At 39.0% G+C, this 15,763-nt stretch overlaps 1 pseudogene across 1 annotated transcript in view; it reads right to left on the bottom strand.

Moving 5' to 3' along the window:
- LOC308242073 (small ribosomal subunit protein uS2-like) overlaps positions 1-15,763 on the bottom strand; it is a 77,468-nt pseudogene that overhangs the window by 47,450 nt on the left and 14,255 nt on the right. The window contains exon 3 of the transcript in view: positions 9,040-9,101. The product of the transcript in view is annotated as a small ribosomal subunit protein uS2-like (transcript). The remainder of the gene's footprint in view (positions 1-9,039; positions 9,102-15,763) is intronic.

Genomic DNA, 15,763 nt, shown 5'->3' with positions numbered 1-15,763 from the left:
ACCTGAGGATAAGTCACAGAGGGAAACTGGTTCTAAGTAATAGCTCTTGGTTTACAGATAATGTGCTCCTCAACTGGACAACAAGAGCTATCAGAGATGAGTTTTGGCAGTCCAAGGGGCATTAGGGCTCTGTGGTTCCATTTCTTTGTCTGAAACACCACCACCCAATAGTGCACAGCTGTGTGGCAGAAGCCCCTGTGCTCTGTCTTGTGTCTGCTGGCTTAGTCACTGTGTGCTCTGCTCACCCTGCTAGACTGCCCCCCTGCACCACCCTGCAGCTATCTGTTCCTACTGGCTGAAGGAAACACTTTCTACCACTGGCTTCCCCCCACCTTCCTTCCCGAACATCTAGCTCCCTACTACAGGGCTGCGTTTGTGGGTCGCCTGAGCTTTCCTCCCTTCTTGTCTCCCTGTTTATTCCCAGTTGCCCACCTTTAGATGTTTTAATGGGTGGGTCTTTCAGGCATTCCTCTGTATTGAGTAGGGAATTCTTTATTGGATTACAGTTGGTTAACTTGTTGAAATTTCAAGGGTAGAGGCCAAGGGATCTATTACGCTGCCATTCCTCTTATATCACCTCTGTTCACCAACATTATTTTTCTACTTTCTTTTTATGCAGCCAAATTTAGTCTTGAATGAGGGCTCTCACAGAAAGCAGATAAGCTGGGTTGCCTCTTTCCTCTACCCAGTGAAATTGATAACCCGAACGGTGGGCTGAAGTGTTTTTGCCCAGGTTCATGTCTCTAGACGCTGAAGAATGAGCTCCATGGACCAGAAGATTTAAGCAAAAGTGTGGAAAATGTATCATAAGCAGATTCCGTATGAGGAGGGGGCCCCAATGATGGGCGGTCCCCCTTAAGCCTTGTAGTCTAGGGGTATATATTTCCTGCAAGCCTGCTCTATATCTACCTGTGTCCTCACCTGATTGATTCCCTCAGTTGTTCTTGCCCAGCAAGGGACCTGAACTTTCCCTGTTTCTTTGCATCAGTTCACCTTATTGTTCAGACCCTCCCTAGTTTCACATGCCTCCCGCGTTGAGTCTAAAATCATTTTGTTAATCCTGCATGGTTGGTTTCTGTGGTTAGGCTTGCTCCAGCTGCCATGTCTGCCTCTGCCTATGTTCCACCTGCCCGTGTTGCCCACCAGACCCCTGCCCTGCCTGCATGTCAAGCTAATTCCTCTCAAAATGTGGCAAGATCTGAGACCCATCTTATATGGAGAGAATGGGGGAAGGAGATGTGAAATAAAGCAGGCATTGTCCCATTACTTTGGTCTGAAAATATCTACCTTAGTATAAAGTAGTGTTCCAGTGATCCAGTTCAAGTTATTACAGGAAAGGGATCTGGCCCTTAGCAGGTCTGGGGCTGGCTGGTAGTGACTCAGTGCAGGAAAGATTTCACAAGTCCAGGGGATTTGTTTTTATATTTTACTTGTTGTTTTTTTAACTTTTCCACCCTCACCAAAGGATATGCTTATAGATTTTAGAGAGGAGGAGGAAGGGAAAAAGAGAGAGAAACATTGATGTAAGAGAGAACATCTATTGGTTGCCTTCCTTACATGCTTTGACTGGGACTCAAACCCGCAACCTTTTAGTATACTGGACAACTGATAGTTGTGGATTTGAAGGTGAGTCCACGCGATTTTTAGAGGATTTTGTTAAAGCTGGGGACAGTGAAACAAGAAAGGGCTGGAGAAATGAGCCTAGGCTGGTCTGCTTTAGCTCACTAAGAAGTCAGAGAAAAGGGGGCTTTGGAGATAGGTGCAGGGGTTTAACCAGTGTGAACTGCCCCTGCCTATTTCTCCCCTGGTGGCAAGTGTCAAAGGTCCTTTAGAGATCAGGAGATGCAAGCCTGTGGGCAAAGGGAAGGGGAAGAGGAGGGGGAAAGGTACAAAAGGTGCAGGTGTGTTCCCGGGAGAGCTCATACTGGGACCTTTGTTTTGAGGGGTTTTAAAGGATTGAAGTTTAGGAGAGGTCTTAGGGGAGGATCTCAACAGAATATTCATTAGTTTTATGCTGATGTGCCAAAATGAGATGTATTCTCTTTTCATCTGTCCTTGGGTGTGGTTGGCAAATGTCATTAATTGGATTTCTGTTGTCTCCCTGAGTAGGGTGATTTAAGCTATTTACCCTCTGGTTGGAGAAGAGAAGTGCAAACCATTTACTCTTAAGTGTCCTTGGTTTAGGGAAGATAGGATTTACTAGATGGCTACAAACTGCTGTTTAGTTATCTGTCTCTGTTTCCCTATTCCACTTGCCAAGGAATTTTCCTAGCTTCTTACTATCCTGACTCAAAGTTAACCAACTTTTCTGCATTGGAATTTAGGGAAAAGACAAATTAGAAAATTTGTTTTTGTTCTATTTTTTTCCTGGGGATGGGCAGCAGGATTTGATATTTCTGGGCTCCTTGTTCATATGGTCATTTAATCACTTAGATGCCTCCTTTCCTCTCCATAGCGCCAGAGTCTCACCAGGACTCTTTCCCTGAAGCTAATTAGAGTTGCTGGCACCTAGTGAGCAGGGAGTGTTTCTGATAACACACACTAAAGACAAGGAAGTTCTCTTTAGTCATAATAATTGGTCAAAAATATTCCTTATGGATGCCAATTAGTTACCAAAAATAAAAAGAGGGTATTTTAAAATATATATTTAGAGTGAAGCTTTAAATAGTTCAGAATTAAGTTGAGGGCATTTATCCAGTTTGATTTCCTAATATGAAACACTAGAAGCCCGGTGCAAGAAATTCATGCACTTGCGGGGGGCGGGGGGTCCCTCAGCCTGGCCTGTGCCCTCTGGCAGTCCGGGAACCCTCGGGGGATGTCCAGGACTCCTTGCCCCTTACTGCCCACCTGCTCACTACTCCTTACCGCTCAGCTTGCTGCTCCTTAGTGCTGCCTTGGAGGTGGGAGAGGCTCCCGCCCTCACTGCTGTGCTTGCCAGCTGTGAGCCCGGCTTCTGGCTGAGCAGCACTCCCCTGTGGGAGTGCACTGACCACCAGGGGGCAGCTCCTGCGTTGAGTGTCTGCCCCCTGGTGGTCAGTGCACGTCATAGTGACTGGTCATTCTGCTGTTCGGTCAATTTGCCTTTTATTATATAGGATAATAAGTTATCACCAAATGGATAGATCTCAAAGAGCCAGTAATTATAGCAAGTAGTTGTTTCTTAAATAACCATAACTTTGCTGATTTTCTCCACTGAACAAGATTCACTTTGGTTATGTGTTCCAGATAAATACTTTTCAAAACTTGCATGGGAATTATAGGTCTAATCATAATGAATAATGGTATTAGGTGAAAATATCTGGAATAGATATAGCTTGCCTATTCTCTAAAAATGTTAATTTTAAATACTGCCAATATTGAGAACTTATTTGTAGTACAGTTGGTCTATCCCTTATCAGAAATAATATTTCTTATCATTTTAATTAGCAATAACTAACCCAGTGGGATTCAGAAAAATCCAACAATGTATGGCTCTTCTGTCACAGAGAAGACTGTTTCTGTTTTTTTCCTAGAGAACAAAAGTAGTGGAAGCTGGAGAGATCATATTATTTGAAAGACATGAAAAAGGTCCTGCCTAATCGAGACTGCTATATTCATAAACAGAATCAGACTGAATCAATCACTCCATGATCATAATTCAGTTGGTTATACAAGTACCCACTGGGCTTAATGGTATGTAGAAGTAAACCATCCTAAGAAAAAAATCTAAGAAAGGGTGGGTCACACACTAGGGGAGACTCAGATTCTAATAAAAGTGACCAGGAGATATTCTCAAGGGAGGATACCTAAACTAATTTCCATGTCTAAAGCTGAGGGGAGACAGACCGCTAACCCCAGGGAGATGGCCTGCATAGTTTAGAAAGGCCAACCCAAAGAAAGAAAAGTTGGCATATTTATGCAGTGTTTCCCAGGGAAAGGGGAAACTAGATCTGACTGGAGAAAGAATTCATTCTAGTCAATAAAACGCATGCTCAGAAAAAAGTTTTCACCCTGTTTCATTTAAAACTCAGTACTCAAAGAGTTAGCAAGTTAATATTACTGAAATAAAGAGGAGGGTGAGAGAAATGCAGTCTTTAATTTTATCTAAAGGCCACACCACTGCTTTGAACTGAAAGAGCCATCATATTAAAAGAAACTAAGAAGCAAGTAAATGACTAGAAACCAAAAATACATTTGGCAGCAAGAGAGTGAGAAGTGTCTAACTGCAAAAAGCAGGAACTGAGGTAGAAAGTAGTGTATTTTCAATACAATTGTATCAGCACCCGTCTTCACATCCTATTTCTATTACTAGGACAGAGAAGAGAGATGCAATTCAAAGGGTTATGAATAGAGTGTTGTATATATAAGGACATCCTCTCACCCTCAAACATACTGGGTCCAAACCATGTACAGTGAAACTTTGATATAACGGACTAATTTGGGTGAGGAGGTGTCCGTTAAAGCCGAAAAACCATTATAAAATAAAACAGGTTTTCCAAATGCGTATGTTAAAATAATTAACAAATTAGTGTGTTTACTTATGTAGACACATTTTGTGTAATTTAAATGAAGCATGTATGAAAAGTTTAATTTCACAGAAAAGTAATCTTAAATATATACTGAATAGGTCTGGTAAATGGGTGCATTCACCAGTCACGGTGACTAAAGAAATGCACACAGCCGGGGTGTGGCTTGGTGCACATGGAAACATCGGCCTGCACACATTCAAGCTGCTGCAGTGGCCTAGGGCTTAATCACAAGGAACAACAACAGCCTGTACTTATTGGAATCGAGAGTCTAGGTCAGTGGTCGGCAAACGCATTAGTCAACAGAGCAGCAAACCGCTGCTTGCGATCTGCAGTTTGCCGACCACTGGCCTAGCCGATTTGGCTCAGTGGATAGAGTCAGCCTGCGGACTGAAGAGTCCTGGGTTTGAGTCTGGTTAAGAGCATGTAACTTGGTTGCAGGTTCCTCCCTGGCCCACTCAGGGCTTGTGCAGGAGACAATCAATGTGTTTCTTTCACATTGATATTTCTCTCTGTCTTTCCCTCTCTCTTAAAATCAATGGAAAAATATCGTCCTGTGATAATTAAAAAACAAACAAACACTGCTGCAAAAAGTCATGCCACATGACAACAGACCAATTACTGAGAATTGCAGTGTGATCACGTGCTAATCATTCCCCGAACATTATTTATGAGTGGTGACTCTTGGATTTAAATATGTAGACTATAGGTGTAGATATGTAATATTTATTTATGTCAGCAAAATTACTACAGTGGTTTATTTTTCCCAAATATATGGCCTATTCGCTAAAATTTGTTAAAAATAACAGTGAATTAATAACAGAAATCAACCTGTTAATTTAATTATAAACAAATCTTGATTAAAAGCATTTTAAAATTAACAAGGTGTTAATTTTAATATATGGCATATAGACAAAATTTTGTCCATTAAACCTGAAGTCTGTTAAATCGAGGTCTGCAATATTGAGGGTTTACTGTATTAGACTATCAGAATGAGAGAGAGAAGGAGAAAGGGGAAGGGGGAGAGAGGAAGGAGGGTAGAAGGGAAAGAGAGAGAATTTAATCAGTTTCTCAAGTATTCTGATAGTGAGGAATTTTGTGAGTAATGTGGTATTTGGATCTCATAATAAATTTCTTAAATATAATATTGATTGATTAATGTTTGCTTTATGAGATTAGGTAGCATGGGACCCCACTCACTGGAAGTCACTGGAGGGCAGGATCTGGGTCCCATTCAATATTGTTTCCAGCTGTAGTAGGAAGAATAGCTGAAATCTATGAATATGTTATTTTACATAGCAAAAGGGAGTTTACAGATGTAATTATTGTGGGTTAGGTAGGTGAGTCCCATTTAATTACATGAGTCCTTAAAAGTGGAGAACCTTTCCTGATTCAGAAAGTTGTGATAGAGATATTCCAACACAAAAGGCAGCTAAGGAATGTAGGAAGACTCAAGAAGCTGAGAACAGCCCACAACTGACAGCCAGCAAGAAAATGGCAATCTCAGTCCCACAACCGCAAGGACTGAATTCTTCCAACAACTGAAATGAACAAGGGAACATTTTCCCCAAGAGCTTCTAGCAAGTAAGGCAATATTGCCAACATCTTGATTTTAGTGTAGTGAGACCCATGTCAGGTTCTGGACTACAGAACTGTATGATAACAAATTTGTATGGCTTTAAACCTCTAAGTTTGTTATCATTTGTTATGACAACATTTAACACTTTGTCTGGCATATGAGAAGCATACAAAGCAAACTTTAATTAAATGAGTCATTCATTAAAAATATAAGAACATCCACTCAAGTCCCTTTATTTCTTAAACTTAACAAATATTTCCTAAAGTGATGTTGTTCAGAACACCAGTACCAACAAATATTTTGTGGTGATGGGCAGGATTATAAAATAAATTGAAAGAGACAATATCTCCATTGATGATTTACAGTTTACATGAACATAGTAAAAACTCAAAGACATCCTGCAAAAATAAACTTTATAAACACTATTTAATTTCATCTTTCTCAAAATTATTTGAGCTCAGAAGCTTCTTTTATCCCCATGAAAAGTGTGTGTGTGTGTGTGTGTGTGTGTGTGTGTGTGTGTGTGTTTAATAGGCTCTGGAATGAAATAAGGTATTGTCATCTTAAGCAAAACACTATCATTTGTCTAGCTTGAGTGTCTTTTTTTCATGCTATAGGAGAATCAATAAACCTTCTTAGTAGAAAGAATCATAAAATGATCAACATACTTAGCAATTATAAAGGCCATATGGTTAGTAATAATGCCAAAAGTATAATGTGCTAAAAGAGCAGACTATAACATGGCATGTCCATTTGTTTTTTCAAGAATATCAAACCACAAAACCATTTATCTTTGACCTTTCTTTGGTGACAATTTTTGATATGTGTACAGAAATATTATTATAATACCAATAAGTTAAGCATTTATAAAAAAAATCCATGTCCAGATCTCACAATAATATTTTGTCACTAAAGTGTCTAATTCTAAAGGTTGAGAATTTTATAACATCTCAAAATGTGATAATACTGAACCAAAAGCAATAGACAATATTTTCCTATTTTTGTCTCTTTCAATACACATGACGATTTCTATTAGGAAAGAGAAGTTAAATGATATAGATTCAAAATATGACACTATTCTTTACAGTTAAAACTTCAGTTTGTTTTTACTCATTCATTCAACAAGTGGGGTTTAATTTGAACTACATAAAACAATACATCAATCTGGTCTATTTATTAGACTATTAAATGTTAATCTCAATTTATAAAATAACTTGAAACCCAATGCATTGAACTGGAAATCATAAAAATGAAAATCTATTCCATGATGTGTTTTACAGTAGTAGCCTTGCCTTCTTCTAAAGGAGATTAACATAATTGAAAGACAAAATTTTCAACTACAATTTCTTTCTGCCACTGGACTCATTTTATAAGTCTAGATTACATAACAAAACATTTATTGGCTGTAGTGGGGGAGCACCAGGCCCTCTCTCCAAAGTTCACTTTGACAAGTATATTGTAAATGTAAATGTTATTAAATGTTGAAATTGTATTGAAGTCATTATTGCCAAAATCTCAGATTTCCAGCATTTTAATGCTACAATAATAGCATTAAAAATAGTACCAGAAAACAAACAAAAAAGTACCAAAAAACAATTTCAAATTAAAGACATTATAGATGGATGGATAGGTAATACATTATATTATATTCTAACAGAAATGTGACAATAGAACAGAAAAAAGTATTCATTTCTAAATTGAAAGTTTTTCTCATGATTGCTTCAATTTTACCTTAGCCTGGAATGTTAGCCCTCTTCTGTTCACATCACTTAAAGTCCTGTCTTTACATATGAAATATATAAATTGTGGCAATCGATCCATTATTTCAGTCAGGATAACAGCTGATATCAACCACTATTAGGCTGATGTAACCTGCACCAATCATGACAATGGCTAAAATGGATGGTTTTACCAGGACCTGGTGTCCTGATCAGAAGCTACTGAAAGACATGGCTGACTGTGGAGACTTGAGTGATCTAAGTAATTTCACCTCCAGACATGTATAAACTAAAGTTAATTAAATTGTGCCTAGGAGTAGATTTGGATGATTTGGAAGGAACAGTTATGTTAAACACCTCAAAACATATTCTCTGAGAGACTGTAATTAGCTCATATGGAAAAAAATCCTTTTTTATAGATAAGAGAATTATCAGTCTAAGAATCACCTTTAGTCCTTGTTTCGTACAATCTTGATAAAGATAATTTAAGAATATCGAAAGGTTATCAGGATGACTTTTTGAAAAAGAAAATTCTCTCAGAAACTTTATATTTCGAACACACAAATCATCTGAATCACATATTTGCCTGAGTCATTACGAACACTCAAGTTGAGGATGACCATTGGACTTGCCCTTTCATCTCCAAACTTTCTGCTCTACCTAAACAAGGCTGCCCTGATGAGACCTAGCTTAGTAACCTCAGAAAATACTCAGACAGTATTTTCTGTTTTAGTTCCTTGCACGAGGCGTCCGGATTAAACTGCCTGTTCAGCTTCAGGCAGGGCTCCCAGTGCCTCAGGGAATCTAGCTCCAGCTGAGTGCTTAAACCAATTAATCCTGGTAGAATGTGGATGTGGCCTACCAGGAACTTAGTCCACTCACTAGTCCAGAAAAGCTGTGACAGGAATATTGGAACACGCCCTCCCTGATAACAGCAAGAGAGGGTCTGGTGCTCCCCCACTGCCGTGATGGAATAGGGCTGAAGACCAGGGTTTGCCATTTGCTGAGGTTGCATCCCAGCTCCTGATTGTGCTCGCAATGGAAGGGACTGGTGATCTCTCCTAATCAGGACATTTAACAGATACAAGCCCACCTCAGACTTCCGGCCATGACAGGTCTGGTTAGCTGTCCTTGAAGGTGATTGTCAACAGTAGACAACAGTGGCTCTGGTCTCTTTGAGTTTCCTCATAAAAAAGTTTCAAAGGGTCTGTTCTCTGAATGCTATCTCACCACTCACCTTGTTTACCCGACTCGCCCCGACATCTGAAGTACCCTAAGCCTGTCTTGGTTTCTTGCAAGCTGAAAGCACACAATTTATATACTATTGTACGTAGTTCAAAATGAATGAAATTTCCAGACATTTTAGATGAAAACACAGCTCTTGCCAACAAAATAAATATAGGCAACAAAAAAAGAAAGAGCTTCACATTTTACTGGCAAAGTTTAACTTTAAGAACCTGACATTTCTCTGGAGAAATGTTTAATATTTTGGGTCTTTCACCAGAAAATAGTATGTATTCTCTATTACAAAGTAGGAGGCAAAAGGATGAAGTCAAAAAAAGCCCTGGATTAGAAATCAGTAGACACAGATTGCAGACCAGCTCTGAAAACAAATCAACTGAATTACCTGGAGCAAGTCACTTAATCTTTCTAAAACTGTTGAAAAGAAACTTTGTAAAAGAAAGAGCAAGAATTGGCATGGCAAATGTGTAGCATCCAGTCATCTACATTCAATGGCTTAAAACTTTGAGCCAGTAGAGATTGTATATTAAACAGTCCTCTATGGTCAAAGAGGGGCACCCAGATATTTGTATTTTGAAAGACACACCAATTCATAAATATAATTAAAACATTTATTTTATCATAGCTAGTTTAATATCTATAAATCTAGTGCTGGATGAAAAAGCAGGTAAGGACTATGTTAAAACCTTCCCCTGACATATAGAGTATATCCTGAAACTTCACACAACAAAATTACCTTGGGATTAATAAAGTTAGTACATTTTTAAAAGCATAAAGATAAACACAACAAATAGGCACTGCCTCTTCAATTATCACCTGACATACTTTGAGAAAATATTTTAAGAACTTTTAAAATGTGTCCACTCATGCTCTGACTGGTTTGGCTCAGTGAATAGAGCGTCGGCCTGCGGACTAAAGGGTCTCAGGTTCCATTCCGGTCAAGGGCATGTACCTCGGTTGTGGGCACATCCCCAGTAGGAGGTGTGCAGGAGGCAGCTGATCGATTTATCTCTCTCATTGATGTTTCTAACTCTCTATCCCTCTCCCTTCCTCTCTGTAAAAAATCAATAAAATATATATTTTTAAAAAAAAATGTGTCCACTCAAAATGTAGTTATTCATTAAGTTCATGTGCCACTTTGTTTTTCTAAAGGACTCAAAAATACTTTGTAAGATTGCATTCATTCATTTCAAAGCTTTTATTTTCCAAAAAGGAAGAAAGGTACCCAGATATAAAATAGCTATCTTCAAAAAAGATAGTAGAAAGTACCACCTGAAGTCAGGATTTCCATCTTATATTTTCCAAATCCATTATTTGGAGTCCTTAGAAGTTAATGATTTTCATATTTCTTAATTAATAACAACAATAATAGCAAGTACTAAGTTGTTTTTGTTTTAATTTTTAAAAAATATTTATTGTTGAAAGTATTATATATGTCCCTTTTTTCCCCATTGATCCCCACCCCTGCCCTCTGCCCCAGGCCTTCACCACACTATTGTCTGTATTCACGGGTTATGCATATATGCATACAAGTCCTTTGGTTGATCTTTTTCCATCCTATTTTTGTTTTGTTTTAAATTAGAAGATTTGTTTAGTTTTTTTGTTGTTTTTTTATTACTCATGGGACTAATTTCTCACTAAGAAGTATATTAAGACAGTTTGTTTTATTGACATTCTGGATTTCCTTATACTCTTTGTCTTTTTTTTTTACCAGCGAGAAGGGAGGACCCAGCGGTAACTGAATGTATGTGTATGTTCTCACAGGCCTTTGTACCTGCTGGTTGTCATCTCCTTTCTCAGTTTTCCTTTATCCAAATGCCATCTCTCTGCCAGTCCTGGCAAGGTCACAGATGTTTCACAGGCTGAGAAACACGGGGAAACAGCAGTACAGAGAAACACTGGTGTAAAGAAAAACAAAAACACACCCTGAGGAGGAGGATCCCGTCTTGTCTTGACAAGATGGTGGCAGCACAGATTGGTTCTGTGGGTCTTAGAGAACAGTTCTATCAGGGTTCCTGAATGGTCTCTGCATGGCATTAGCATAATATTTTCTGACAATGTCCATGTTGGTCTTCCCACACTGTTATTGAGTCCACTACCTGAAGTCCTTAGAAGTTAATGTTTTAAAGTACAGATTTGTTGTTTTTGTTTTGTTTTAAATTAGGAAGTCTATATCAGCTTACCAAATTAAACAGTATTCCAAAAACTTACAAAACACTGTGAAATATATTTTTATATGTATTAAACTGAGTAGCATCTCTCCGGTGTCTTGTTTTAGTTAGCTTTTTGTCTTAATTCAAGAGTGATCATTTTATATTGTTTTATCTTTAACAGGAACAATATTTTATCCTAGGAAGACAACTGAGAACTGAATCACAGCCTTTTATTTTGGAAGATATAAAAATCATCTTAAATAACTAATTATGTATAAATAAGTAGTAGAGTTCTCAAACATATTTATTTCTTTAGAAGCCTTAATTACTAAGTGATAGATAAGCAAATCCATTTTTTAAAAAAATTCAGAGTGGTTTCAGAACACAATAATTTATTTATTTTATTTTAATTTCTTTTTAAATTTTTTTTTTAGTCCTGACCTGAGGAGTGAGGATATTTTTTCCATTGATTTTTAGAAAGAGTGGAAGAGAGGGAAGAGAGGGAGAGAGAGAGTGAGGAGGGAGAAAGAAATATCTATGTGAGAGAGACACATTGATTATTTGCTTCCTGTATGTACTCCAAAGGAAGGGTGGGGTTTGGGGGCGGGAATGGAACCTCCAACCCAGTTACAGTACATGCCCTTGACCAGGAATCCAACCCACGACCCTTTGGCACACAGGCTGGTGCTCTATCCACTGAGAAACACCGGCTAGGGCCACGATAATTTATTTAAATTGAGAGCTTCTACTCCATATTTCTGTATTGGTCAATTTATTGGTTCATTATGAAAAATACTGAGCATATTTGTCTGTACAAAGAACTATATTAGATGTCAAAAGTAAGAAACAGACTTTAGCTTTCAGAGACTTAGTCTCCTAGGCAGAAAGACAATAACATAAGATAGGAATAACTATAACAAAAGATAGAATGCAGATGCAGATACTAAAACATGTTTTAAGTGATAGAGAAATGATTAGAGAAGACTAATCATTTTTTATGATTCACCCAAAATATATTCATTTGGGTAGAATCACGAAAAACTAACTGAAATGCGTCTGGAAATCCTATTTAATAAAAGAGTAATATGCAAATTAACCATCACTCTGCTACACCCACAAGCCATGTCCATAAGCCACGCCCACTAGCCAATCAGGCACAAGTATGCAAATTAACCCCAACCAAGATGACTGCGGCCACGGAGAGAGCAGGAAGGAGGCTTGGGTTTCCCTGGTGATGGAGGAAGCCAAGCTTTCCACACACCCTGGCTGGCCCAGGCCTCTGCTCCAGGCTACAAAATTTCAATTGTAGAAGATAAATAAATTCCAGATACCAGGGCCTCCGCTTGGGTCGCCGGGGGGCATGGCCGGCCTGAAAACCATCACAGGCCCCTTTCCCAGGCCGCCCTTCACCCCAAGGGAACCCCCACCCTGATCCGGGATACCCTTTAGTGCAAACCAGCTCCCCACCCATGCACCAGGCCTCTATCCTATCTAATAAAAGAGTAATATGCAGATTGACCATCACTCCAACACACAAGATGGCTGCCCCCATGTGGTCAAAGACACTGTCCCCATGTGGACACAGATGGCCACACAAGATGGCTAGCAGGGAGGGCAGTTGGGAGGGACCAGGCCTGCAGGGGAGGGCAGTTAGGGGTGACCAGGCCTGCAGGGGAGGGCAGTTAGGGGTGACCAGGCCTGCAGGGGAGGGCAGTTAGGGGTGACCAGGCCTGCAGGGGAGGGCAGTTAGGGGTGACCAGACCTGCAGGGGAGGGCAGTTAGGGGCAAACAGGCTGGCAGGGGAGTGGTTAGGGGGTGATCAGACTGGCAGGCAGAAGCGGTTAGGGGCAATCAGGAAGGCAGGCAGGCAAGCAGTTGGGAGCCAGCAGTCCTGGATTGTGAGAGGGATGTCCTACTGGGATCGGGCCTAAACAGGCAGTCAGACATCCCTCGAGGGGTCCCAGACTGGAGAGAGTGCAGGCTGGGCTGAGGGACACACTCCCCTGTGCATGAATTTCATGCACCGGGCCTCTAGTATTGATATAATTATGCTATCTACAGATAAATGATAGAAAGTATTCTAAACAGAGGATTGAATGAGCCAAAGCTTAGAAGCAGTAAAGAGTTAAGCACTCTTATTCTACTGTGGGCCAGACACTTGACTTTGCACTGGCAATGAAATGAAGAATATTAAGGTGTTTCTACCTTATAGAGTTCACAGTCTGATAACAACCTGAGAAGAACAAGTAGAGAAGTTTTGCCAACAAGACCAGTAACACCCAATAGAAAGGAAATTATTCAGTAAAATGCTAGTGTGTGTATGGCGTGTAAGCGTAAGCACTTGCATATATGCACGCAGGAGCATTTTAAGCAAGCAAGAGACATATTCATAGTTGTGAATTAGAAAGATTAATTTGGTAGAAATAAATACTGTGAAGTTGGTAGAATGGAATTAATGAGGCCAGGAAGGAGTTTACTTTTGCATCTCAAGTTCACTCTTTTTTTTTAAGTAAGGTCTTAGCTCTTTCTCCTCTTTAATCTTTTCTTTATTTGTTTGCTTTTTGGTTTTTGATTTTTAATGGGAGATGGATGAAAGTGAATACGGTCTTGTGCCTTTTCTTCACTTGCCACCTGCTTGGGTTTCTCTTATCAGATACCTTACATGAGCTGTCTGTTGCTTCTCACTGTTCGTTCCTGCGCCATTGTTTCTACTGTCATCTGCTTTGTCCCTGATGCCAATCCCCAGCATTCAAAAACTGGTTGAATATATTACTGCCCACTTTCAAACTCTGATCTTTCAGTTCTTATATGGAGGTTCCACTGTGGTTGGCAGTTCCATTTATAATAAGCAGAAATTATACTGACAGACTCATATATGCCGGCCTTTTCATTTTAAAATATATATAAAAGAAAAATACTCTGGTGCCTCAGATAAAAGGGCTCCCCAATTACAAGGTGAAATAGGACCAGATGGATGACTGTGGAGAAAAAGGATTAGGAATCATAGTAGATAAGATGACAATGGGTCACCAGTGTGGGACTGTAGTTAAGAAAGGGAAGATGATAGTGGGATACATGAGTAGGATCATAAAATGTAAGAACCATAAGGTACCCAAGCATTAATCAGATCTGGGCTTAGCATCAAAAGAAGTGTGATGACAAGGCCTGCCTAAGGCACAATTGCAAGGTAGTGAATTTGGCCTCAGCAGCTGCTGACCAAACTTTTCCACACCCAGCGTATCCCCTGAAGGTAGTTAGCACTCAGTACTGCCACATGTGGCCCACGGCCTGGCGCTCTCCCACATTGCAATAAATACCATTCGGCTCTCTGGCTCTCTGTTAACTTGCCTCAAAATTTGAGGTTGGGATCCCAGAGCTCAGAAAAATACTTCAGAAGAGAAAGAAGTTGTGTTTTCAATGGAGAGCTTAAAATAATAAAACAAGCCCAATACAATAACACTGCAATGGTGCAATTTCAGACAGGGTAGTACACAGTGTGGATATTTAGAGAACATATTTGACTAGTAAGAAAATGTAACAATGTGGAGATATAGTGGGATGGGGAGATGTAATAAAGAAGGCTTTATATTGTCTTGTTCTATAAAACATATTTAACCCCAAACTACATTATGCATGTAACTATCTACCATAATGCATAAATCTGGCATAAAATATTTTAGAATGCTTTAGGCTACTAAATGGGTAAAAAGATAACACAATTCATCTATTACTAAAACATACTGCTCTATACCTTTTCTTGCTGAATTTTAATCTGTTTATGACCAGTTCTTCAAGATAATAAGGAAAATATATACAGGTTCGGGTAAAGAAGGTTTACAGTTGTCAGTCCCCAAAACACAGTTTATTTTTATATTATTATTTATTAATTACTCTGTTAATTTCCATACAAACAACTGTAAACCTACTTTTGCCATACTCTGTATATGAAAGTAAATATATATAATTTAAATATGTAAATATATTAATATATATAGTCACTAATATATTCTTCAGTTTTAAATCTGGATCATTCACTAACATATTTTAAAACAAACTAATTCAGAGAGCAGTTGGTCTCATTCCTTTTTTCTAGACTGCAAAATAGGAGTCTACCAATATACATGGAAACTCAAAGCCAAAATTCTCAAAACTTTTCTATATATCTCAGAATACATAAAAGTCTTCAGAATCATATATGTATATTTTTTTTAATTTTGGAGAGAAACAGAGAGGGAAAGAGATATAGAAACATCAATGATGAGAGAGAATCATTGATCGGCTGCCTCCCTGCACACCTACTGGGTATCAAGCCTGCAACCTGGGTATGTGGGCTTGATAGTCCAGTGCTCTATTCATTGAGCCAAACTGACTAGGGCTGGAAGTTTTAATCAATAGGGAGATTCCCATCACATCTAAGGAAAACAACTGAGAATTCCTTCTAAGTCCATGATCATTACAGCAGGTTCCATTTAAAGGTAACCACCAAAAATAGTGTGCTTTTGTTACATTTTCTTACTAGTTAGTCAAATATGTTCTCTAAATATCCACATTTATTCATTTATTAGC

This window comes from Plecotus auritus, assembly GCF_963455305.1.
Source record: "Plecotus auritus genome assembly, chromosome: 1".
NCBI classification, from domain to species: domain Eukaryota; kingdom Metazoa; phylum Chordata; class Mammalia; order Chiroptera; family Vespertilionidae; genus Plecotus; species Plecotus auritus.
The sequence above is the reverse complement of the archived record's forward strand: the minus strand, read 5'-3'. Positions and strand labels throughout refer to the sequence as shown.